Consider the following 19,757-nt stretch of genomic DNA (forward strand, 5'->3'; position numbering starts at 1 on the left):
TACTATTGTCTCCATTTTTTATAAATTTGTCATTTCATGACTGTTATACAAATGAAATCATAAAGTATATAACCATTTAGATTGACCTTTTTTTCTCTGAGTAAAACTCTCTAGAAGTTTCAGATTATTGTGTCTATTTATTGTTAACTACTTTTTTATTGTTGAGAAGTACTCTAGGTTATGAATGTAACACAGTTTTATCATCCACCCTTGTAGGACATCTAACTGATTTCCACATTTTGGAAAGTATGAATAAGTTTTCCATAAACATTTGTGTACAAGTTTTTGTGAGAATGTAAGTTTTCATAAATGCCCAAGTGTACAACTGTTGGGATATATTTTAGTCTGTGTTTAGTTTTTCAAAGAACTGCCAGAGTGGCTGTACCATTTCCATTCCCACCAGCAGTATACAAGTAATGGATTTCTTTGTAAACTCACCATAGTCTGGTGTTACTTTTTCCCTCCAGTTAATATGATAGCTATGTATTTATTGAAACCTCATTTTAACTTGCGTTTTTCTAATGGCTCATGATGTTGAACATCTTTTGATGTGCTCATTTACCATCTTCGTATCCTCTTGACTGAGTTATCTTTTCATTTACTTTTCCTATTTTCTAATTGGTTTTATTTTTTAATTGTTTAATTTTGATGGTTTTGTATATGTTCTAGATACTAGTCCTTTGCAGGACTTATGATTTGCCATCATTTTCTCCCAGTGTTTACTTTAGATTTTCATACTCCTAACATGGACTTTTGCAGTGCAAAATATTTTATTTTGTATAAATATTTTTTGATTGTGAACATCTTTTAGCATTATTTGGTGAAAAATTAATTATTATTGAATTACTTTTGTATATTTGTCGAAAATTAGTTGTGCAGTTTGTGTAGGTCAATTTCTATGTGCTCTATTATCTCCCTTTGATCTATATGCCTGTCCTTTTTCCAATACCACAGTCTTTATTACTATAGCTGTACAGTAGACTTGAATTTGGGTAGATTATTTCATTCCAGTTTTTTTTTAAATCTTTATTGTTGAGATTATTGGAGATGTCCCTCTTTTTCCCCCCCATTGCCTCCCTCCACCTGGTTCCCACCCCGCCCCAGGCCTTTGCCACCCTACTGGCAATGTCCATAGGTAATGCATATATGCATATAAGATCTTTGTTTTATCTCTCCCTGCCCACACACACCCCCTTCTCTCTGAGAATGGTCAGTCTGTTCCATTTCCATGCCTCTGATTCTATTTTATTCACGAGTTTATTCTGTTCGTTAGATTTTTTATTCGGTTATTTTGATTTTTAGATTCAATTGTTGGTAGGTATGTATTTGTTACCATTTTGTTGTTCGTTTTTTTGATCTTTTTATTTTTCTTCTTAAAGAATGCCCTTCAACATTTCATATAATACTGGTTTGGTGGTGATAAACTCTTTTAGCTTTTTCTTGCCTGTGTAACTCTTTATCTGACCTTCAATTCTGAATGATAGATTTGTTGGGTAGAGTAATCTTGGTTGTAGGTCCTTGCTATTCATTACTTTGAATATTTCTTGCCATTCCCTTCTGGCCTGCATGGCTTCTGTTGAGAAATCAGCTGACAATCGTATGGGTATTCCTTTGTAGGTAACTAACTGTTTTTCTCTTGCTGCTTTTAAGATTCTCTCTTTGTCTTTTGCTCTTGGCATTTTAATTATGATGTGTCTTGGTGTGGTCCTCTTTGGATTCCTCTTGTTTGGGTTTCTCTGTGCTTTCTGGACTTGGAAGTCTATTTCTTTCACCAGGTAGGGGAAGTTTTCTATCATTATTTCTTCAAATAGGTTTTCAATATCTTGCTCTCTCTCTCTTTTCTTCTGGCACACCCATAATTTGATTGTTGATACATTTGAAGTTGTCCCAAAGGCTCCTTACACTATCTTTGTATTTTTGGATTCATTTCTTTTTGCTCTTCTGGTTAGGTGTTTTTTGCTTCTTCATTTTTCAAATTGTTGATTTGATTCTCAGAATCCTTTTCTCTGCTTTTGAATCCTGTATATTATTCTTTATTTCAGTAAGGTATGCTTAATTTTTGACTGGTCCTTTTCCATGTGTTTGGCATTCTCACTAAGATTATTGAAAGTCTCACTAAATCCCTTGGAGGTTTCTAGAAGATTCTTGACTAACTTTATAACTCTGGTTTTGAACTCTACATCTAGTAGTTTGCTTTCTTCCATTTCTTTCATTTGTAACATGTTTCTTTGTCTCCGCATTTTGGCTGCTTCCCTGTGTTTGTTTCTATGTTTTGGGTAGAGTTGCTATGTCTCCTTAAGTTGGTAGAGTGGCCTTGTGTAGTAGGTGTCCTATAGGGCCCAGTGGCTCTGCCTCCCAAGTCACCTGAGCTGGGTCCTCTAGGTGCACCCCTTTGTGGGCTGTGAACACAATCTTTTTATAGTTGAGACTTGATTTCTGTTGGCATCACTGGGAGGAATTGACCTCCAGGCCAATTTGCTGTGAGGGCTAGCTGAACCTACAGTGGGAGAGCTGCTCTGCAGCAAACACCCCATACAGCAGGATTTGTATCAGTGGGGCTTTGGTGCTCACTGAGTCTGCCCCTTGAGTGTGTCTTTATGGATGCATAGAGTTGTAATCTGGTATGGCCTGACACTGACCACCGGATACACTGGCTCTTGAGTCTCCAGGGAGGTGCAAAGTCAGCCACTGCTTGGGGCCACCCAGCAGAAGCTACAGAAAGATCTGCAGACTCTTCCTCTTTGTGTTGGTTTTGAAAGTGCTCAGAGGAGGCCCAGCTGTGAAGTAAGGCAGGTTGGTGCTGGTGTCAGGTCTTGGGCCTTTTATTGCTTGGTTTGGAGCTCCCTGACCCAGCTGCACCTTGTTTGAGATTTTCAAGGAGAAGCCATTTATATGCAAAAGCTGCTGCAGGCAGCTTAAGTGGGATTGTAAATTGGATGAGGCTGGGTCTTAGGGAACCATAAGGGCAGAGCAAACAGAAATGGCTGCCAGTCAGCCCTGTGACTGGGGAGGTCCCAGAACAGAAACAATGATGCCTGCGAGTACCTGTGTCTGGGAGAAAGCCATCCACAAGTTCCTGCTCAGATGCCAGACAAATGTGTCTCTGAGAGCCTCGTCCTCGTACTGCAGCTCAGAGGAAGCAGGACCTTGGTGAGTTCAGTTCATGGCACCCTCCTTTTAGGAGGAGCAGCTGGTCTCCAGCAGCCTCTGTGTTACTGAGCTCCAATCCGCACTGGTTTTTATAGCCCAGTAGTTACAGGGACTTCTTTTCCCATCTCTGGGACCCTGTGCTAGTGGTTTCGTATGGGGTTGGGACCCTTTGCTCCTCCAGGCAGCCTCCACAGAGACAATATCCCTCCCAATTAAAAATGTAGCTCATGTGGGTGCAGGACCAGCCCATTCCTTGCACCTCCTACCAGTCTCAGTGTCCTTTCTTCTTTACTTCTCTAGTTGTAGGACTTCTATTCAGTCATCCTTCTGGCGGTTCTGGAGGATGGTTGTTTTGTATTTTAGTTATAATTTTGATGTCGTTGTGGGAGGCAGTGAGTACAGGTGTTTGCCTACACCATCATCTTGGTTATTCTCACAAGTTTTTATTATTTAAAAAAGTATTTAACTATTCTACTTTGCCTATTCTTATTGAGTGCATGTGTGTGTGTAAAATATTACTTAGAGACCAACCAGCATGGCTCAGTGGTTCAGTATCAACCTATGAACCAGGAGGTCAAGATCTGATTCCAGTCAGGGTACATGCCTGGGTTGTGGGCTCAATCCCCAGTAGGAGATGTGCAGGAGACAGCTGACTGATGATTCTCTTTCATCACTGATGTTTCAATCTCACTCTCCTTCTCCCTTCCTCTCTGAAATCAGTAAAAATATACTTTAAAAATATTATTTAGATTTTGATAAAAATTATAATAATCCTGTATAAAAACCTCAGGGAGATTTGACATCTTTACTATCCTGAGTCTTTGGATCCTGAGCATGATATTTATATCTCTGTTTAAATCTCTTTTTTTTTTAAATATATTTTATTGATTTTTTACAGAGAGGAAGGGAGAGAGATAGAGAGTCAGAAACATCGATGAGAGAGAAACATCGATCAGCTGCCTCCTGCACATCTCCTACTGGGGATATGCCCGCAACCCAGGTACATGCCCTTGACCGGAATCGAACCTGGGACCCTTCAGTCTGAAGGCTGACGCTCCATCCACTGAGCCAAACCGGTTTCGGCTCTGTTTAAATCTCTTATTTCTTCAACATTTTCTGCTTTAGGCTCACTCAAGTTTTTTGAATCTGTAAAAGTATTTAATTTGCTAAATTTGGCAAGTTTTTAGTCATTATTTTTTAGTATTTTTCTCTCCCCACCCTCTTTATTTTTTTTTATCCCCAACCAAGCATTTTGATAGTATACATGATAGTTTTTTATTAGACTCTCACAGTTTCTTAACACTCTGTTTTTTTTTGTTTGTTTGTTTTAGTTTCAGTTTTTTAGTCTTTCTCTCTTCTGTTTAACTGGGCAATTTCTATTATGTTATCCTTTGTTTCACTGATTCCTCTTCCTCCTGCAGTTCTCTGTTCAACACACATAAGAAAAAGTTTAAAAAATAAAGTAATATATTGCAAAATATATATATTATTGAGCATAATACCCTCCAGGTCCATTTGTCATAAAAAAATACCATGTGATTTTACTTATATGTGGAATCTAAATAAGCAAACAAAATTGAAACACACTCATTGATACAGATGAAGAGAATTGGCTTTTGCCTGAGGGGAGGGGGATTAGGAGCACTGGGTGAAAGAGGTGAAGGGACTAAGATTATTTGGTAGCTATAAAATATTCACAGGAAAGGAAGTAAAGAATAGGCAATACAGTTTAGTAATATTGTAATACTTATGTATGGTGCCAGTTGGATACTAGAAAGATTGAGGGGAACACTATATAAATAAAATATATGATTGCCTAACCACCAAGTTGTACATACAAAACCAATGAAAAAGACAATTTAAAAATATATTTTTATTATTTGAATTTTTAGTTCTAAAATGTTTATTTGTTCTTTATATATATTACTAGAGGCCCAGTGTGCACAAAATCATGCGTGATTAGGGTTCCTAGTCCTAGCCTGGCCTCGATTCCATGGCCTCTGCCACCCTGCAATGCTATGTGAAGCTCCCCGCCCCGGGACGATTTCTTTGCTGATACTTTCTACTTTATAAAATTTGTTTCAAATATATTTACAATTGCTCATTTAAACATTTTCATGATAACTGCTTTGAAACATTCTTTTTTTTTGAAAATTCTAAATCTCTGTCACTTCATTTTTGTTATTTATTGTTTTTCTTAATTCAATTTGAGCTGCTCCTGGTTCTTCATATGAATAACGATTTTTCTATTGAAGTTTAGACATTTTTGTATTATGTTTTGAGACATTGGCTCTTATTTAAACATTCTGCTTTAGCTGGCTTTCCCCAGAAGCATTCTCCAGGGGACGGAGGCATTGTTTCTTTATGGCCAAATGCAGGTGGGATTTGAATTCTCCCCCTCTTGTTTTGTTGGGTAGGGCTGGGAGTCCTGGGTCCCTCTAAATCTCTAATGTTAACTCCCTGGCTGAGAAGGGTTGGAGTGTCTCATTGCTGTTCCCCACTTGGCCTTCACTGACACCACAAGGGGGTGGCTTATTACTCCTGGCTGGTGGTAAAAATCCTGATTCTTCACTGGGCCTCCTCTGAACACTGCTCCAAAAAAGAGGGGAAGAAAAGAGTCTTTATTCTCAAGTCAGGTGAACATGCAGGCTTCCCATGTGCTCTGCACTGACTCTCAGGAGGGTGGGGACTCATCACTGGCTGGTGGGTGTGAAAGTTGTGGTCCCTTATTTGGCCTTTCCACTTAGTCAGGGAAATTGAAGTAACACGTTAAAACTCATGAGGGTGGACATTTGAACTTTGCTGATATGAGTGGTGAGAGGACTAGAGATTTTTCTGTGGTATTTGGCTAAAGTAGAGTGGTTATCAGCTAAGATTTTTTGCCCCTTGCTGGGCTGCCACTTTCTTGGTTCTTTGGTTACAGAAAGCAGGCTTTTAGGGAACTTTTTTTGTCATCACTCACTAGTATTTCCAGGATTTCAGTCTTTCAGCTCCAAGCCTGGGAAATATAAAGCAGAAATAGAACTCAACATCATGTGCTTCCTTGGGTCCTGAGGGCTTTAGCTGGTCTGCTTCCTCCTCTCTACCTTTCAGAGTTTTCTTATGCTTGCTTTATAGATCGTGTTCAGGGTTTTTAGTTGTAGCCTTAGCAGGAAAAATTAGAGAATAGTGTGTCTGTCACATCTTCTCAAAAGGAAAACCTCCCCTTTCATTTAAAAACAAAATAATATAGTGACTCATAAAAAACTCTAATGTGGAAGACACAACCTCGATCTTTAGCTCTCATTCACTACAAATTCCATAATCAACCACTGCTGAATTTAAGAAACTCAGGTATGAACCACCTCAAATGATGATGCCTCATAGGATGGAAAACAAAAGGGTTATCCTCTGGGACTCAACTAATTCTTGTACTTCCTGATCTCAGAGACTTAGCCCTTTCTTCTTGATCTCTGGGTCTTTTAGTTTTGACTTACTCTTGACCAAATTCGGTCACTTGTTGAGTTAGTTCAGCTTTTAATAATCACAGACATCTGCCTCACATAGTACTTGTTATGCTCTTTTCAAAGCACTTTCTCCCACAACATTGTCTATCCTCAGCCAAGCATTGAAATGGTTTTGTTTTGATTATTAAATCACAGTTCTAGAAACCTTATATTCTGCTAATCCCTTTTTAAACTAGTTGTTTTATGAGGTATATTTCAATGTACTTAGAAAAGTTAAAAACATCTGTATTGAAATGCAGGGAATTATTATCATTAGGAGTTTATTTTAAAGTAATTCACTACCCAAATATTTTTATGAGATTCAAAAAAAAAAAAAAAAAAAAAAAAAAAAAAAAAGAAAATAGCTAGTGCTTCTTGTGGAAAATGGTATAGATTTAGCCTTTTCAGAATGAGATGGGGGTAGACAGCCTAACCCTTTAGTAGTATCCCTTATTAACATATTATTTACTTATTTTATATGTACACATTTATATATAAATGCACATTTTATCTATAGCATGGTTATCATTTGTTTTTATTTTATAAATGTTGAATTTGCATTAACTACATCTGCGTTTCTCAGTTGTTTGGAAGAAACAGAAAAGTTAGCCAAAGAAAGCAAGAAAAAAAGAGTAAAATATTTTGCACACTGCCTAGATTCTGATAAGCAATGGTATGTCATGTGCTATTCTGTTCCAAATATAATCTGTAAATTTATAATGTTTGATGAGAATGTCCTTTTTACTACTGGAAGATGCCATATCAGCAGAATATAATTGAAATTACTTTCCTCTTTTTCCCTGATCGTGTTTCCCTTCTTTGGGGAAAGAGGTGAAGTACCATAGAAGAGGTAGTAGAAAACTATTGTTTTCTTTACTGCATTTATTCCTGTTTGTTTTAAAAAATGGACCCTAGATCTACTTTAGAAACTCCCTCTTTTACTATCAATGTGTTATAAGGAGACCTACATCTTCTCTGGTTCCCAGGATGCTACCCAACTTCATTCTGGCCCATCAGTGCATGCCAGCTACTGCTATCCACCCTAACCAGAATGATTGCTCAGCAATTGCCATGTGCCAGGAACTAGGCAAGTAAGATTCAAGTTTTTCATTGGAAATGTTGAGAAAGTGATGGGTAGAAGAATGAGAAAGAAGAAGCACAGACTAACTTCTATAAGCACAAACCCTGGAGCCAGATTGTCTGTTTCCAACCATGTGTCATCATAGGTAAGTTTCTTAACCTTTTCGTGCATCAGTTTCTCATCTAAAAATGTGGATGAAAATAGTGCCTACTTTATGGGTATTTGCAAGATTAAATGAGTTATTGTGTCTTAAATGCTTGGAATAGGTATTTGTTTATCATTATTTTCTTATTGACACTTTCTAATCTGGTAGAACATAAATATGGAGCTTCTAATAGCCACTTCACCATAAATGCCCACTAGAGAATAAATCCAACAGAGAGGAAGAGTATGGCATAAACATATCAGCCAGTCAACATCATTTGATATTTGGTTGAGTCTAGCTCTGTCCTGATTTGCAAAGTTTATAACTTTTATTATTTAAGTCAATGTGCATTTGGTTCTTGGTCTCTGTATAAATGATGATGTCTGTCTCCTGAAGTGAATAGGAGTGAGGAGGAACACAGGAAAAGAAGGAGCTGAACTGTGCCTGGAGCAATATGTCCATAATTCAATGTGGTACAGCAAAATAAAAATCTCTAAAAGAAGAGCTGGGTACCATATTCAATTAACATATTAAAAAGTACTTACCGAGTGCCTACTATGCATCAAGGACAAGGTACACATTTGAGATACCATAGCAAAAGTGCTGTCCCCACAGTAGAGGAGGTTACTATCTCGTGGTGAGATTAAGTGGATTAGTCAGTTCAGGCAACCAAATGAGAGAGATCTCATATCTCTTCTTCTTATGAGAACACCAGTCTTATCATATTAAGACACTAGTTTATTGACAGCATTTACCCTTAATTACCCCCACCCCACAAAGACCCATCTTCAATCATTGTTACATTGGAGATTAAACATGAATTTGTGGGAACACAATTAGGACCATAACAATAAATAAAATTGCCACATGAGTTCAGGGGAAAACATGGCTGAATAATGAGTCATCAAGCATTTTCCCAAAGAATCTGGTCATTCAATGAAATGCAGTTCTTGAAGACAAATACACTTAATGCAGCTTCTAATAAGTGAATGCCTAATATAGAAATATACAATATGAGGATAATTCTTAGTGAAAATAATCCTGTCATTCTAAAAGGCATTTTATAGAAAAGATGTTTATTTTATAAGATAAAATGGAAAGCATGCTTATTACATGCTTATGAGTTAAACTATGGATGCCAAGGCAAAACGACTACAGAATGGTCTGTAGAGCCTGTCTGAGCTTTGCATGAATATGTTAACTTTACCAGGTGATTCTGCTGCACTAGTCATTGAATGCAATGAAAAATAGAAAAATCAACCAAATCAGGAATTTGACATTTAAAAATTGATATAAATAAGCAGGAAGCCTATTCATTGATCTGGCAACAGAATGAGTTGACAAATAATTGAATCAAGTAACTGATTTAAGCCTTTGTAATTCCAGCACCTAAGAAAAGGGTAAAGCTTCCAAGGTCAAGTTGGTGAAAGAAATGCATGGGTTGCAGATGGAAGGTCTTGCTTGCTGAATCCTATTTGATTAGCAGAATACCAACCAAGAACTAGCCACTCTTTAGGCACTTTTCACATGGAATTGCTTTTGATGTAACTACAAATTGAAGAGGCAGGTATCATTGGCTGTACTTGGTGGACAAGGACTCTGGGCAAAAGATTGTTGCCCGCCAGGCTCTTCTCAGCCACATTTCATGTAGAATAGATGCAATTGAGCCCAAGATCTTGCTATTTCTACTAAAGCACACACTGTGCTGGGGTGTAAGTGTAAGCTACAATGGCATCTGTTGACATGTGTAATTAACAGTAAGGGAGAAAAACTGATAGGTCAGATCCCATGATGACTAGATGAGGCCAGGATCCCATGCCCAAGGTCTATTAGTTTTCTTATGTTTTAGAAAATACACATGGAAATACATGGCCTTTACTTGTTTACTTTTGCTATTTTTAAATTTTTGTTATTCTCTTGGTTTGTAAAAGCAAAACATCCAAAAATCCTCATTGTATAGAAACAAAAATAGCAATTATCTGCTTCATTTCTGGCCAGTCTTTTGTCCCACTCCCCAGAGGTAATAACTCCCTTCACTTTTAACTTTCACTTTTCGTCTGTTATTTCAAAACAATTTCTAAGTAATATGTTTATGACACTATTTTTTTGATTTAATTATTTAGACATCAATTTACGCCTTACAATGATGTATGAGGATTTTTAGCTCTCTTTAAACTTCCCATCTATCCCACTTCTTCTATATATAAGTAATTAATTATTTTTAAAGTATTTTTTTTAGTTTTATTGCTTAAAGTATTACAAAGGGTATTACATATGTCTAGTATTTTCTTTTTTTAAAATATGTATTTTAATGTTTTTTTACAGAGAGGAAGGGAGAGGCATAGAGAGTTAGAAACATCGATGAGAGAGTAACATGGATCAGCTGCCTCCTGCACACCCCCTACTGGGGATATGCCCACAGCCAAAGTACATGCCCTTGGTGGAGTCCAACCTGGGACCCTTCAGTCCACAGGCTGACACTCTATCCACTGAGCCAAACCGGTGAGGGCTAAGTAATTAATTCTTAATCAATATGATGACTAGATGAGTACGCAGCTGTTTCATTCTTGAGCCAGGTAGTGCATAGTGACTACACTTTCCTTCCTGTACAGTTCTTGTTTTATTTTGTTTTGCTTCATTTCAACCTCTGAATTGTTTTCTTTAACTCTGTGAAAGTTAGTCAGGTGCTAGCTTCCCCACTTTGTGCTGGTGGGTATCCTGCAAGAGGCCCTCTCCCCACTGCTGTGGTCAGGACTGGGGGGCACTGTCCTGGCATTTCTTTGCTTTTCCCTGGGTCAAATGCCATTTTTTATGAACACAGGTGTTTATTTTTCTGTAACAGACCTACCAACAGCTCTTGGGGGAAGAGGGAAATGGTACAGATATGAGATACATTATTTGAGGCCAGGGAAATCTGAAAAATATCTCTACTGTATCTTCATCCTTAATTGGTAATAATCAAGTTATAAACTTCCAGAATGGAAAAAAAAAGCATCTCCTTTCAGAATTTTGGAAGTGATATTTCACTGTATTCTTACTTCCAGTACCTTATTTGAGAGTTTTGTTGCCATTTTTATTTCAGCTCCTCATGTGATATTTGGTATTTTCCCCAAATTCCATAATAATTTGGGATTTTTGTCTCTGGTCATTTGAAGTTATGTGATTATGTCCTTAGAGTTATTTTTTAATGTATTGGATGAGTCCTTGATGGACCCCCTTAATCTAGAAACACATGTCTGTTTGGGAAAATTTCTTTTTCTACTATACTATAACATTTCCTTGCCTCTGTTTCTAGAGGCATGGCATTTATGAACTACTATTAAACATGGAATTTATTAACTGCTAGTAGGTGGATGATGTACTTTCTAAATCAACCCAACAATTGTCTTATCTTTTCCACTTATAACATCGACCTGTTAGTTTTTAGGTCTCAGGAAAGTCAAGGAATGTAGGTATTTACCTACCAAATCTTTTACTTTTTAAAATGTTATCATGTTTTTAGTTCACAAGAACTATTTCTTATTTTCTGATTTTAGTAGCATTCCATTATCATGGTATAAATTATATATATATATTTTTTTTTATTTTTTTTTCTTTCAAAGAGTATCAATGATAGTATATGGAACTTTTCTTCTGTTCTCTACATTGTCTCTACATACAATTCTGTTTCTTTGTATTGACCTCTGATTTCTTGCTAGAGCCTTTCTTCAAAAACCTTGCTATTCTTATTGTCCATTCATATTTTTGAGTGTTAAACAAAATTACAGAATATGTTAAAACTTTTGAATAGTAAGATAGTCAGGTGGTTGGCTGGATTATGTTGTAAATTGCAAAATATTATATTATTACTTTTACAATCCATCATATTTAGAGTCCCATGGGTAATGCAGATCTTATATCACGAAGGGTAGAATATCTTGGGGGCCATTTTAGGATTGTGTCTACCACAAGGAATAATGCAAAATCACATCTTATTCATTTTTATTAAACATATATTTGGAGCTATTTTTAAACTTATAGAAAACACCCCCAAATATCCTATATTCCACATGTCACTCATCCAACCTCCCCAAATTTGGCATCTTACAGAACTATAATAGAATTATTAGAACCAAGAAATTAACCTTGGAAAATTCCTTGGTCATCCCTTTATCTCACCAAGAGCTTGCAATGTCATCTCCATACTTTCCTTCCTTTTAAAATTCTTACTACTCTTAAGCATTATCACAAAATTTTCCTGCCAGGAAGGCTCCTTCTCCATCCTCTGAATATTGCATGCCTCTCTGCAAATGCTTGTATTCTAGCACTTACACAAATAATGACAGAATGATATATACATTTATTTAAGTATCTATAATGTGCATTTATTCATCATATATTTATTAAGGTTCAACATGCCACACAGGGAGCCACCAAAGAGAAAAAACCATACAAAATTGTCACTCTCTCTCTATCTAGTTGAAACTCTTGAACATGATATGCTATTTATTAATATTTGGTTGAATAAATAAGGTATAAGATTAGAATATTGTGAAAACTGTGATTAAAAGTCCTTTGGGTCTCAATATTTATTGAAATAACATATTTGTATATTAATATACGCAGTATATATTTTTTTAAAAGAGGTTTGGGTGTTATTTATTTTATTTGTCTGATATGGGTAATAAATAGCAATTTATATAGTTATGTGCCTTTTTAGCCCATGCATATTCTCACAGACCCTTTTATAAAATTAATGAAGCCTTTTCTTTTTTATTTCTATATTCTAAAAATGGTTCTCTTGATAATAATGTTTTTAAATTCATTGACTAGGCCCTCGAAAGTCAAAGCCTGGCAGATATCTCTGGGTAGTAAATGAAAATGCACGACTGCAGGATGAGGACATAATTACATGACATTCCTCTCTTCTGTGCATAAACAAAACGATGGAATGATGCTGGTCTCTACCAAAGACAGAGCAGGGAAAGGGGTGCCCATTAGACCTCCGTCCTGTAAGGCAGGAATGCTCATCAGGAAAGATGTAGGAGCTGAAGGGCACTTTCTTGAGTAGCATATGGAGAACATCACATAGCCAGCAGGAAAAATTAATGACCCCATAATAAAATATGTTTCACATGCTATTAAAGCTGTTGTCACACTTCATTGCACCGATGACTGGAAGCTCATGGTGATGGAAGGTGAGGTCAGCTTCCTAAGCCTGCCTGAGTTATGAGTGGCAGTTCTTTCCCGTAAAGTCCCCTGGAACTTGGGGAGTTCTCTGCATTCAGTTTGGCCACTTTTTTGTTAACAGGAAGTAGGTAATTGCCCTTCCACGCATAGACTTGGAAATAGAGGTGCCAGATGGTCCTTCTGGGTAGGCACTGGTAACTGGGGTTCCATCTAGATGACATAAACAGAAAGGTGACGAAATCCCCTGTAGCAAGATTCCTTGCTTACTTATGGAGTGTCTGGATTATGGAAGATGGCTTAAAGTTTCTGTGAAAGAGAGAATGAATTGACACTCTAGACACTAATGGCCTCCAATATATATTGCATTAGTATTCCTTGCAAAAGTAATCTACATGGTAGACCACTAAAGCATTTCAGCAAAGGGTGCAACTTGTTCTGTGCAATGATTACTTAGTAACTTAGTTAGCTAGCAGCACGACATTTTCCACTACCTGATGATGTTTGGTTGTAGAGATTACACATTTCGGGAGAGCCAAAACAATCAGAATAAGATGGTGCCTTACTCAACTTTTTTTTTTTATTACTACATAATAGTTACTTAGTAATATTGGATATTTTTATGTGGGGATGGCAGAAACAAGGACATCTGAAAGGGTAGTAATGACTGTCTTGGGAATCAGAAATCTTTGATGCCAACACTGGGTCTGCATCTACTCTTCCGTGTCACCCTGGACAATCATCCCATCTTCCAGAATCATGCTTATTTCATATTTTGAAATGAGAGGACTACACACGGTAAACTCTCAACTTCCTTCCTTCTCAAAAATTCTATGATCTTTCCAGGACATGAGCTGATAGCAACTACTTTAATACAGAGTTCCAATATACTAAAAGTGTCATAAATAATAAAGTGACAATTATAAATACGGACATTATCATTATAAGCAGTATCTCATCACCGCTTTATCGTCTGTCCTTGATTTCAGGATTCTTTACTCTGCTTTTGATAAAGTGCAGACCCGTGAGTCCCCAAGCTTGTCTGGTTCCAGGGCTAAATTCTTGTGTTGTCTGACATAGATCACAACCACTGCAGTTGGCCCAGCACACAATTAATCACTGTAAAAGGAGGAGGTAAACCCACAGGGAAGAGAGGGAAGCTCCCCTATGCATTCCAAGCATTAACAGCTTTTGCTCTTTGCATCTGCTTTCTGACAGTAAAGCCTCTTCTCCCTTTTACTCATCTAAGACTCCATTTCCTGAACCTAATCTTATAGATGTCTGCATTCACCTGTGACGAGACTGTGAAAGTATTACAAGGTCGCGTTATCAGCGGTCAAAGTATAAGATGACAGGCTGAAAAATCCGAGTGGGTTCGCACACCGATGTATAGTTAATGGCACCATTACTGTGGACCCTGCACGGTTGTCCAACACAAGGACATAAAAACCAAAGGAACAATAAGAAAAGTGTTTAGATTTTATTAGGCTGCGGTAATGTTTTCTTACAATACAAGTGGAATGCAGTGTTTATTTCTGCACACACAAATGTCATGCATTTGAAGGCACAAGGTCATGGTCCCCAACCTAAAATTTTGCAGCATTCTATAGGTTCTCAAATTAAATAAGAAAATCTTCTATTTTTCCTATTTCAAAAAGTCTAATAGTCATGAATATAAAATAAAGAACACAAATGGCCAAACAAATAAAATTCCTACTGGTGCTTAAAGACCTGCAAATTAAAATAACCTAGAAATTATAAGGTTTGGGTCTTGGACAAAAATATGGCATTCAAATACACAATGTTGAAGATATAGCAAATGGGCACATCTCTACTTTCTCATCCTCAAACATTATTCCACTAATGGTAATGGATTTGGATACATGTTGATTTTATTAAGAAGATCTATAAAATCAAAAACATATGTAACATATAAACATTCATAAAAACAAGTATATACAAAAGTCACATCATTGATAATTTCTTAATGACATGCAGCTCGTTAGATAAACAGAACATAAAAGAAAAATGCACTCAGAATGTTCAGAAGTAAGAAGGATCAAATCATGAATCTAAGAAGAAAATTCAAAAGCAACCTAAGAGAAGGTTAAATTATCACAAATTAAATTATCATTTTCTCTGTGTAAGTTCTGCCTTCTGCCCCTCTGTTCTGGCGAAATGGGCTAGTCTCATCTCCTTTGTTACTCTCTGTACCCCAAACCTCTATCCTACCTCCAGATATAATCTAGAAAATATCATTTATATGTCTAGCTCTCCAAATTAAGTGGGATCTTCCAAGGGTTGGATCAAAACTTATTTGTCTGTTTCCCAGTACTGAGCAGAGTGCATCCCAACTTCTGTAGTCAAAGGAATCCTCTGAATTGCGTGTTAAAAATACATATTTGAAGTTGATGCAGACTGCATCTGAATCCCTGGGAAGGCATCCAGGGGTCTGTATTATACCAAGCATCCCAGGTAATTCTTAAGTTTAGGTTAATTGGAAAAATAGTATCTTATTAGGCCAGAGGTATACACATTTAGTGAAATGTCATGCAATGTAAATTTGAGACAAATAAAGCACTTTTAGGAGAATTGATCTTTAAGTGACTTGGCATCAGTTTACTTGATAGCAAGATGGATCAGCTTTTAGGTACAGTATATTGTTTATTCTGTTTTTTATTTTTAATGATTTTACAGAAGAAGGGAAAGGGAGAGAGAGTTACAAACATCAATGATGAGAGAGAATCATTGATCAGCTACCTCCTGTACACCCACAATCTGGGCATGTGCCCTGACCAGGAATCGAACCGTGACCTCCTGATCATAGGTCGATGCTCAACCACGGAGCCATGCAGGCCAGGCTAGGTGCATTATATTTTATCCAACTGTCTTTGGGAGAAGTCATTTGGTGGAAGAGGATTGCTCTGACATTCTGTCCCCCCGAGCTATGTTCCGTGTCCTTGTTGATATGCTGGGACAGCATTTGGTGGGTGGCTATCTCTGGGTTACATTCCTCTCTTGTTCACCCATTTTTGTCAGAGTGAGTACAGTGAGTACAGAGGCTGATAGCACCCTCTGGATCCCAGCTTCTGGAGTAGCATTTCAGATGGGATCAATGCTGCCCTCTGATGTGTTTGGTGCCAGTCAGCAGCTGATAGCAAAAGAGATATCCTGTGTCCATGATGGCGAGTCTGCCTCTGATAGAGTGCCTCCAAGGAGTGAGCATGTCCCTCTCCGCTCCGTGAAAGGAGCAGCTCCAATCCCACCTATCTCCTTTCTTGTTTTTAAGCCATTACATTTTCTTGACTTTACACAACTGATTTTGGAGCCTTTTCTTTGTAAAAGAATTCCATTGCACTGGCTCTTTGCTGCAATGCTCTGCACAACTGGAGAGGCACCAGAATCCTTGCTTGATGAGTTACTCTGGGAGTAGCTCCCTGCATAATTCCCATCTGTTATTCTGTATTAGGACCTTTAGCAAATTAAAACCTGTAGATTTTAAGCATTGATCTTAATTAATTTTTCATTTGAGTTACTGGGAAATAGAGGCTTGGGTTAATATGAGACTACTGAGGGAAAAGAAAATTAACTGATTTTCTTTTCAGAAAGAAACTTAACTAAAGAATGAATTCTTTTTTAAAAAATATATTTTATTGATTTTTTTACAGAGAGGAAGGGAGAGGGATAGAGAGTTAGAAACATCGATGAGAGAGAGAAACATCAATCAGCTGCCTCCTGCACACCCCCTACTGGGGATATGCCCGCAACCAAGGTACATGCCCTTGACCAGAATCGAACCTGGGACCTTTCAGTCCGCAGGCCGATGCTCTATCCACTGAGCAAAACCAGCTAGGGCAAGAATGAGTTCTTTAATTCACGACATCACATAAACAGTTACACATTTTTTGTTTGCTCATATTTTCTATAGTTCATATGAATAATTGTTTTTTTCTGAAGTCTCTTTCTCCTGTTAAATCTTATAGAAGAAAAAAAAACTTGATTTCTTTGAAAAATACTCCTTTTATTAGCATTATTATTCAACATATAAAGTATTTTTTACTCAGATGATTCCCATCACATATCAGAACCCAGTGACCATATAATTATATGTTCCAGTTGTCCTTTCTTACAAAAAATTCAACATTAGGTTAGTGCTTATATAAATATATTTTAATTTGCCAACTGATAATTGAGTATCTCTAGTACTTAAGATCATGAATTCCAAGGGACATTCTTCCCAGCAGAATTTTATACAATTTCAGCCAAAAATACCACAAATGCATTGGCAAAATAATGCCTTTCCCAAGCACATATTCCTGTAATTGCTGTCACTTCCACACTTTGCTCATCCTGCTATTAAACAAAGTTCAACTCTTACCATTTGCAACGTCATGGATGGAACTGGAGAGCATTATGCTAAGTGAAATAAGCCAGTCAGTGAAGGAAAAATACCACATGATCTCACTCATTCATGGATAATAGAGACCATTATAAACTTTTGAACAATAATAGATACAGAGGCAGAGCTGCCTCGAACAGATTGTCAAACTGCAGCAGGAAGGCCGGGGAGGGTTGCGGGGCAGGAGGTAGGGGGGTAAGAGATCAACTAAAGGACTTGTATGCATGCATAGAAGCATAACCAGTGGACATAAGACATGGGGGGATAGGGGAGGCTAGGGGACTGTCTAGGGCGGGGGGATAAAATGGACACATATGTAATACCCTTTGTAATACTTTAAGCAATAAAAAAATAAAATAAAATAAAATAAAAAATAAAAAAAAGAAACAAAGAGAGAGTCCGAGCGAGTCTCCACAACTGTCTCCTTGTGGTGTGATCCTCGAGCCTCTTCCCGTGGCGGCAGAGGCTGCCGCGGTGGCAACAGGAGGGAGCAGAAGCGAGCAGGCAGCAGGCTCCACGGAGAGCGGCGGATGCCGGAGCAGAGGTAGCACTTCCTCCACAGTACCCGGGCTCCAGTGACCCATGCTCTTGCCTTGACCCGCGTCGGAGCGGCTGCCGGTTCCAGGACTGACTGGCCTCGCTGCCCACCCCGCGCCACTGCCTCACCTCCCGACACCCCTGCGCCCGACTCGCCTGGGTCCCACTTCCCGGGGGGTGGCAGTGTCTGGAGGAGAATCGGCCGCCAGAGCTCACCTCTAAGATGAAGTTCAAGCTCAACCAGACACGGACCTACAACCACAAGGGCTTCAAGAAGTGGACATCGTGCCTGTGCTTCTGGACCAAGCAGGAGGACAAGGTGTTATTGGTGAGCAGTAGTTGGTACCCAGACAAATGGGCGAGGAGGAGCCTGGCAGTGCTGCGATGAGGGAGGTTTATAAAGAGGCTGGAGTCAAAAGAAAATTGAGCAGACTCCTGGGCATATTAGAGAACCAAGACCAAAAGCACAGAACATATGTCTATGTTCTTATTGTCACTGAAATATTAGAAGATTGGGAAGATTCTGTTAATATAGGAAAGAAGAGAGAGTGGTTCAAAGTAGCAGATGCCATCAAAATTCTCCAATGTCATAAGCCTGTGCATGCAGAGTATCTGGAAAAACTAAAGCCGGGCTGTTCTCCATCCAATGGAAATTCCACAGTCTCTTCTCTCCCAGATAATAACACCTTATTTGTAACTGCTGCACAGACCTCTGGCTTGCCATCTACTATAAGATAGAATGGGAGGTCATCTCCCACCATGTGCAATCTCATGGGAGAGGCTTCTTTATTTTCCTTGGTAAACATCTGAATAATGCTTGCAAACTGTCTGAATTTGCAATACAAGGTTTTCAAACAAACAAACAAAAAGTTCAGGTTGTGCTTCTCAGCCCTCTCTGATGTCATCCACCATTCTGTAGAAAAAATTATAAGGGGAATTAAATCAAATATTTGCACACACCCCAATCATTATGGGTGATTAATTTTCTTCTCCAGACTCTATTAAAGGCCTTCAATGATATTCTTACCAGAGGCTCCGGTCTCTAATTTATTTCTCTTCCCCCTCCTCACAACACCCCCTTTTAATGGTTCAGGATCGTGCTGGGATGCTCATTAGTTCAGCCAAGCAGCTTCTGAGGCCTCAGTGTCATCTCAGACATCATTAACGTAACTGGCGCTGCAATCTTCACCTGCCAAGCACAGAGTAATCATTTAGAGACCGAAATCTGTTCCTCCATAAATGAGCATTTGGGGGGACAGAGAAGTAGAGAGGGAAAGCTTGTGCTTTGCATTTATTTTCTCTGAATAAATGAAATTTCAATAACTGAGTTGAGAAGCCAGATGTTCACAAGCATCCCGGTCATTGGGGAACAGAAATGGTTGGGTGTGGAGGGTGTATGATGTCCTTGTGGCTAAGGAAGAAGACATCATGAGACACTGAGGGCCACGGGATGTCTGATCACATTGGTGATTTCGAGGGCTGCCCTTCATTTCCAATGTGTTCATACATGATGGTAGCATCTATTTTCTGCTGTTTTGCGATGATGCTGTTCTTAGTAAGGACATGGAAAACCCATTCAACTTCCAATCAAAGAAGAATGCTCATGCATCTATGCATATATGGTTTGTAGGTTTTATGGTTAAAGACCTAACTGCTGGCATTGTTTCTAAGTCATCATTCAAAATTGTCTTCTGTGCTCAGGATATATATGAGGATTGCTGACCCTAAAATACAGATTTTCTAAGAGCAAACAACAACAACCACAAAAGGGTCAGCCAACACAGAGTGACTGCC

General features: G+C 38.2%; 1 pseudogene; it reads left to right on the forward strand.

Moving 5' to 3' along the window:
* The first annotated feature begins 18,186 nt into the window (after window positions 1-18,186).
* Window positions 18,187-18,750, forward strand: LOC118664858 (annotated as a pseudogene).
* Window positions 18,751-19,757: the final 1,007 nt, after the last annotated feature.

The sequence above is a fragment of the Myotis myotis genome, unplaced genomic scaffold (assembly GCF_014108235.1).
Source record: "Myotis myotis isolate mMyoMyo1 unplaced genomic scaffold, mMyoMyo1.p scaffold_m19_p_1, whole genome shotgun sequence".
Lineage (NCBI taxonomy): Eukaryota > Metazoa > Chordata > Mammalia > Chiroptera > Vespertilionidae > Myotis > Myotis myotis.